This window comes from Eschrichtius robustus, chromosome 1 (genome assembly GCF_028021215.1).
Source record: "Eschrichtius robustus isolate mEscRob2 chromosome 1, mEscRob2.pri, whole genome shotgun sequence".
In the NCBI taxonomy this organism is placed as follows: Eukaryota; Metazoa; Chordata; class Mammalia; order Artiodactyla; family Eschrichtiidae; genus Eschrichtius; species Eschrichtius robustus.
In genome coordinates this window covers 49,050,984-49,058,838 of record NC_090824.1, presented here as the reverse complement: position 1 = coordinate 49,058,838, position 7,855 = coordinate 49,050,984, and positions in this window count along the sequence as shown.

Sequence of the window (7,855 nt, the reverse complement as noted above, 5' to 3'; positions counted from 1 at the left end):
GATCTGTGTTCACACACTGAACTGTCGTTTCCAAATGGGTTGGGGGAGGTTGCTGGGGTCCCTTAAAAGCCTGATAAAAGAACAGTCATATAGTAAAGACACTGGGGAGAGGGGCTATTGACCAAGGTTTTCTATGTAGCAGCACAAAAAGATGGGAGTAGGGGCTAGAAGTAGGGGCCTTGCTAACAAACAAGGAGCCGTCTAGGGCTCTGGCTGCTCTTCTCATGTGAACAAATGGGAGTCGATGAGCAGAGGGCTGGAGCACAGGCCTCTTTCTGTTAACTTCAAATTCCATTCCTATGTTGTAGGACTGAGTAATTAATAGGATATGGGTCACATTCTGGCTCCCGATGCCATGCCCACAACTCCTGCTGGGATCAGTGGGAATGTGGGTTTATAGCTGAGGGCAGTTTGGTTTTCTTGGATGACGTGTGTGTGTGTGTGTGTGTGTGTGTGTGTGTGTGCGCGCGCGCACGTGCGTATGTGAGAGAGAGAGAGAGACTGAATATTAGTCTTCAAGAGGAAGGACTAAAATCATCCCTGTGTGTTTGGGGATGGCCCTTTCTTTGCTGTTATGAATGGTTCTACTAATAGAAAGAATTAACAAGTATTCCATCTGTCATAAATCTCATTTAATATTCATGTCTGAAATAAACTGAGTTCTTGTCCTAATCTGGCTTGCTGACTGTTACTTCTCAGCCCCAGGGAAAGGATCATCCCAAAGGGATCGCTTCCAAATCGGAGAGAAGAGGGTGGAGGTAGAGAAAAATGAAAAGACTGATTCTGCCTTCCAAGGAGTTTAGTGTTTAGTGCCACTGCCCTCTAGCCCTGAATTGCTTTGTGACAAATGGCTCATCTTGGTTCTCTGAAGCATACCACCTCCTGTTAACAAAGGCCATTCAAGGTCACCATGATTGGCCTTCATTTCTCAGAAGTCTTTCCCACCCCAGCCAGGGCAATTCTCAACCTCTACTTTTGTTTCCTGATAAGGCTGCCTTTCTGCATGGGATTCTGAAAGACTCTTATATTTGATACTCCGTTTACAGATTATTGCCAAGAAGCTATTTACATTGTCCAGACACAGAACTGAATGCTTTTTCTATTTTGTCTAGGAGCTCTTCATGAAGGGTAGCAGAGAATTCAATTTTATGATTTTGCAAAACCAAGCTGACAGTAGATTTGTTATCAGTAAACTTGGGCAATGCAGGGCCTATAAAAGTGGTCCAGGCGAGCTGCCCCACCCCCTCTCAAGGTGAACCTTAGTGCCAAGAACTCACTCTCTTAATTAGTATAACTTGAAAATAAATTTTGTCATTTTATAGGACAAATGTCGACACCTTGTTTTTCTTCTTTAAAATTGTTTTCGATATTTTTGTTTCTTTGCCTTTTCACATTAATTTAAAAATCATATTGTCAAATTCCAATTAAAATTATTTTGGGTTTTGATTGCACTTTTATCGAGTTTATAAATTAATTCGAGGAGAGTTATCCTCTGTAGGATATTAAGTTCTCCTACCACATGATATATTGCTCCATTTATTTGGTCTTCTTTCATATCTTTCAGGAAAGGTTAATAATTTTCTCCATGAAAGTCTTGTACCTATTATTCCAGTGCATAATTCAGTGCCTGGTACATAGCAGATACTCAATAAATTTTTATTGAATGTATATATTTTTTTACTATCATGACTAGAATGAGTTCAACAAATATTTCTTATATTAATCTCTTATGTAGGAATCTTTCTGAAGCAACTTTTTCAATTCTAATAAGTTGCTTTCTGAAGCAACTGTTTCAATTCTAACATTTTCTTGGATTTTCTATATATATAATATTGATAACATAGTCTGAAAGTCAGAAGTTTGTTTTTTCTTTCCAAGTCTTATGCATTTAATTTTCTTCATTGACTTATTTTACTTGATATGATCTCCAGGTCAATGTTGACTAGAAATGGTGATGGGGGAATCCATTTCTTTCGCTGAACTTAATGGGAAATCAATCATCATAATATGTATGATTTTTATAGATGCCCTTTGTCAAATTAAGGAAGTTCCCCTTCTCTTCCTAGTTTTCTAAGTGTTTTTCCTTATTCTTGAAATCATGGATGGGTTTCCAGTTTTATTAAATGCTTTAAAAATTGCTTGATTAGAAGTGCTGATATATATATAGATAGATAGATAGATAGATAGATAGATAGATAGATAGATAGTATCTACGTTGATTTGTTGTTCATTCTTTAGTATTTGCATACTGGCCACAGATGCAAAATTGGGAGGGAATATAGCATAATGGTTAAGGACGCAGGCTCTGAGGTGAGACTATTCTATTTTGAATCCTTGTTTTATCACTTCCTGACTCTCAACTTGGGCAAGTTACTTAAACTGTCTGTGTTACCTTATCTCCAAATGGAGTTAACAACAACACCTACCAAATAGTCTATTTTTTTGAGATATTAAATGAAATCATGAGTAAAGCTCTTAGAATAGTTCCCAGTGCTTTATGAACATTCAGTGTATCTCAACTCTTATTCTTTTTCCTATTGCTATCATTTCTTAGACTCTACTTGTGCAGTTTTGGTATCAAGATTATAATAGCCCCTACAGGGAGATCGAGAAATTTCTCTTTTATTTTATTTTCCCATATAACTTGCATAAGATTCGAATTTTATGTTTGCTGAAGCTTTCGCAATACTCATTAATAAAAATAGTCATGCCCTGGAAGTGAATATGAATATGTATTTTTGCTATTTAAAAAATTATAGATATATGCAAACTTTTAATTTCTTTTTGAGTCAATGTTGACAAGTTTGTCTAAAAATTATAAATTTAGCTCTCAAAATTTGGGTTCATAGCATTCACTTAAGTCATTTCTTCAGTATTTCACTTCAAATGATGATCTCATTTCTACTCCTATCATTGTTTAATTTGTGCCGTCGTTTTTTCTTGATCAGTCTTACCAGAAAATCATCTATTTGATTTGCCATTTCAGAAAAAACTTGGTTTTATTATTCTTTTGTATTGTTTCTTCCTTTTATTTTTATTGTAACCATTCATCTACTATCTTTGAGTTTTATCCTTTTTCTAACTTCTTGAATTGAATGCTTAGCTCATCTTAGTTTTAGTATATATAGATATATATTCAAGGCTATAATTTTTCCTTTTAATGTTGCTTTAGCCACGTCCTCAAATGTTGGCATGCTGTGCTAATGATTTCTATTATGAGTTCTTTGTTAACTCACACATTATTTGGAAAAATGTTTTCTTGTCATGTGTAATTGCTCCATTGTTACAAAATTATGTCTTTCTGCTGCATTTTGGGAATTCATGATTCTACATTTCCTTTAGTCAACGTTGATAGTTATAATTATTTGAATCTTCTATGTCTTACCAAAATTTTGATCAAGATAATTTATCACTTTCTGAGACGGCATACTGAAATCTCCCTCTATGATTTGTCCATTTTTTTTCCCTTGTAATTTTGTAGCTTTTTGCTATGCATATTGAGACCATGTTGTTCAGCACAACAGAATCAGGCTCATTCTATCTTCCTGAAAAAACTGTCCTTTTCACTTAGTATGTTTAATATGAGTAAATTCTATTTGCCTTAAACTCTAATTTGTCTGATATTAATAAGGCTCTATAGCTTTCTGGCAGTTACTATTTGCTTGGCATGTCTTTTTTTCATTTGTCCATTATAAATATCATATAGTTGGAATTTTTAAAGTTCCAGTCTGATACTATGTTATAAGCAGTAGTTTTATTGGTTTTTACATTTATTACTGATATATTTGGACTTATTTCTTCTATCTAATTTTCCGTTTTTTTGTTACCTTCCATTCTCGTTGCTATTCTTTTTGTCCTTACATTTGATTTTTCTTTATTTTCCCTCTTCCTTTTCTAATCTGGAAGTTATACATTTTTAAAAAACTTTTATTTGTTATTATTATTTCTCAAAGATTTTTTTAGATGTGAACCATTTTTAAAGTCTTTATTGAATTTGTTAAAATATTGCTTCTGTTTTATGTTTTGGTTTTTTGGCTGCGAGGCATGTGGGATCCTAGCTCCCCAACCAGGGGTCAAACCTGCACCCCCTGCATTGGAAGGCAAAGTTTTAACCACTGGACCACCAGGGAAGTCCCCTGGAAGTTATACATTTTATTTCTGTTGGTGGTAATCTTTAATTTTTTGTCATCAATACTTGACTAAGTTTAAGGTGAACATTTCCCAAACAATGTGAGAACTTCTACTTTTTTTCCCAATATTTTTACTGTGGTAAAATACACAGAACATAAATTTGCTATATTAACTATTTTTAAGTCTACAGTTAAGTAATATTAAATACATTCACAATGTTGTGCCATCATCTGTCTCCAGAACTCTTTCATCTTGTAAAACTGAAGATCTGTATCCATTAAACAATAATTTCGCCTTCCCCCTGCCCCCAGCCCCTGGCAACAACCATTCTACTTTCTGCCTCTATGATTTTGACTACTCTAAGTACTCATGTAAGTGGAATCATGCAATGTTTGTCCTTAAGTGGCTGGCTTATTTCACTTAGCATAATGGAGGACTTCCACTTTTTAATTCAGCTCTTCTCCCGTATCCATGTTGTTGGCACCTACTATTTTCTTCTACCTTGTTTTTAATTCCTTGTTAGTTATTCATATTATTATTAAGCTTTGTTTATAGTCAAGCTTAATTAGAATTAATACTATATATACTGATATTTCTGTTCATCATTACATCTTGCATCGTATTCCTTTGTTTAGCATCTAGAGAATGGAGACCCAGAGAAGGTGAGGACAGATTCAGCAGGAATGAGAGAGCTGTAGGATGAAAAGGAAAGGAGATTTAGGTCAGGAAGAGGGTTTTTCAGCTTGAGACCTTGGCGATGGAGCAGGTGTCAGTGCTCAGCACACCAATAATTATTTGTGGATCCTTCATTTCCTAGATACTTGCTATCTGGAGGAAAAGTTAGTCACTCTGAGCTGCAGCGTAGGAGACTCAGTTCCAATTTTTTCTTCTGAAAAAAGTGGGAACAACCAGGCTTGCAGAACTATTATCCTACTTAAAAAAAAGAAAAAGATACATATTAGGTGCTCATCAATTTACAAAAATCTCCAAGGGTTGTGTCTAAAATCTTCATAGCCTTTGAACTTCGTCTCTTCAAGTCCTTGCCTCCATTCTCTAGATGCGTCTCTTGTGTCCACATTCATCAGTATCCTTTTGGCTTCATTTGCCCCCTACCGAGCCTGGACTCCATCAGAAATTATTTAAACAGAATTTTTGCCAGAACCTTAGAATTGCTCTCTCCCAAGCTATGGCTGGATTGTCAGTCATCAGATCTGGGAAACCCTTACCTTTTCTTCTACCTGTTCCATAGTAGTGTGGTATCTCTGCTTTGGGGCTGAGGCCTTGGTTTATGACGTGCAGCAGATATTACAGCCACTTCCTGAGAGCAGCCCAACCTCCCCTCCCCTCAGCCGTGACTTACTTTTTCCTCAGTGAGCCAGCTGCCTTTGGAGCATTCCTCCAGAGTGGTGACTGTCAGCAGCAACGCTGTGGCTTGGCTATTGTCAGTGCCAACTGGGGTCACATCTGCTCTCCTTTTCCATAAGACATATTGGCTGAGTTGGTGCTTTACCAAACTGCAGCAGGCTCTGTGGGTTTCTGTCAGCATTTCTTCTTGCCTCTTGGTCTCAGTTGTTTCTAGGAGGGAGTAGAACTTTGTCACTGAGTCATTGCTGGCTGTGATGCGGGAAGTCAGAACAGCTTTTAACATTTTCCTGTTAATGTGTGACCCCTACTTTACCCCCTGGAGCTCTGAGGGTGTGTTGAGGGAGAAGATTCATAGGAAGGAATTGATTTAATGGGGATGATAGCCTGGGATGGGACATAATTCCTCCCAGCCCAGGCTTTCTGCCCACCTCACAGTAGGGAGGGGTTGGTTCATGCCACTTTATTGGGACTTGCTTTGGTGTCAACATAAATGAGGTAAATGCAGGAAATGCAAAGATGGGATTGCATTCATTCTCGAAAAAGTGCTTATTTGTGACTGGCCTACTTAGAAAAATGGAGTGGAAAAAGAAGGAAAGTTTTGAGGCAGAAAAAAATAAGATAATGGAAGGTAGAAATAGAGGACCACAGTGAAAGGCCAAGCAAATGGGCTGTGTCAGCTCTAAAATGTCCCTGGACATGATTCCTCCTGGCTCTACCCTGGGTTTTCCATTCCTGCTGACATTTCCAAGTCATAAGTCAAGGGAACATATTCGAAGAGCTGTATGACTGTGTTAGAATGTGCATGTCCGGGAAAGCCTCTAGGCGGAGTAGGCTCAAAGGTGCTGGAGGTGGGAGGGCAAGGGTGGAACAGCAGGGCAGGGCATTAGACAGGGTGGCCACTGCCTGTGTAGTCCAAGATCTCTCCTTTTTAAAAGAAATTTTGGGGTTTTGGCCTGTGAAGGACAGCCAGGTGAGTCAATTCTGCTGAGCTGGGGTGGGAAATTGCAACTTTGTGCTCTCTTAGATTCTAAAAGTCTGTTAGCAGATCTGCATCGGTAGATCTTTTTTTATTCCCGTTTTATTGTGCTTTTTAAAAACTTCACAATTAACAAAACCTTCCCCATTCTGCCCCTGGGGGATCAAATCCTTTTTCTCTCATTTGACCCACAATAACCCTGAGCACCATCTAGGTACTTTTCAGGTGAGGAAGCTGTGTATTGCCCCCAATCCTGCCCCAAATGTCAGTTTTTTCCTCAGTTTAGGACCAATCCCTGATCAACTGCTTCACGTTTTCAGAGCAGTCATGGCTTCACTTTTTGCATGTCCTAACATTTGACATGGACATTTATCTAAAGGGCTTTCTCTCTGGAGCCCCTTAAGGGCTATTCTTAACTACTTGATGCCATAGTGTTTGGGCTGTGACTATGTGGCATGCTAATCTCTAGATAGCCATAGTTTTATTTAATTTTTACATCCCTATGAAGTAGGTATTATTATTATTATTCTCATTTTATAGAGGACTGAAATGAAATTCAGAAGAGTCACGGAAGGGAACCCCAAAGTCATGCAGTTGCAAATGCCCGAGGCGGGATTTGAACCCAAATCTGTCCTACCCCAAACCTAAGTTCCTAACCTGTCTGCTGGGAGCTCTCAATCTGGAGTCAGTGATGCTGTCCTCCCTAAATTCTGTGTAAACTTTGTGTATGTATTTTTTTTTCTGGGAACAGAGATCATGGCCTACATCAGATTTTCAAAGGGCTGTAGTCCCACAAGTCACTGAACTATTAGAGCTGGTGGATCAGTTAGGATGCTCTTGGCTGCAAACAAAAGAAAACCCACCTCAAGCTGGCCTTGTGTCAGTTTTCATGCATGGTTTCATTAGGATTCCTGCTCCATTTCTCTGTCACGCTCTTGGCTTTGCCCTCCTTCGTGTGTTGGCTTGGTCCTCTGGCTTCCCTTACTGGTAGCAAAATACCTGCAAGCAGTTCCAGGTGCAATGCTGTTCACCAGAGGTCCAAAAGGGGAGCGTTTCTCTCCTCTCCACCATCCAACAAAACTTGTGAACTTCACTCTGATTGGACCAACTAAAGTCATGTGCTCCTGTCCTGCCTGATCCCTGGGGCTGGGGGATGCCATGTACTGATTGTCTGAGGCTTGTGTTCCTTGCCCATTCCTGCATCAATCCTAGTTGTAAAGAGGATAAGGTTACACTGAGTGCCTGAGGCTACTGGGGACACACTCCTGGGGCGGGGGGAAGGGTCATTGTTACCCAAACAACATGGCTGTTTCATAATGGTCCAAGGAGGGGTGAAATGGATAATGAGTTGGCATCCAACAATACCCGATATAGATAGTATTC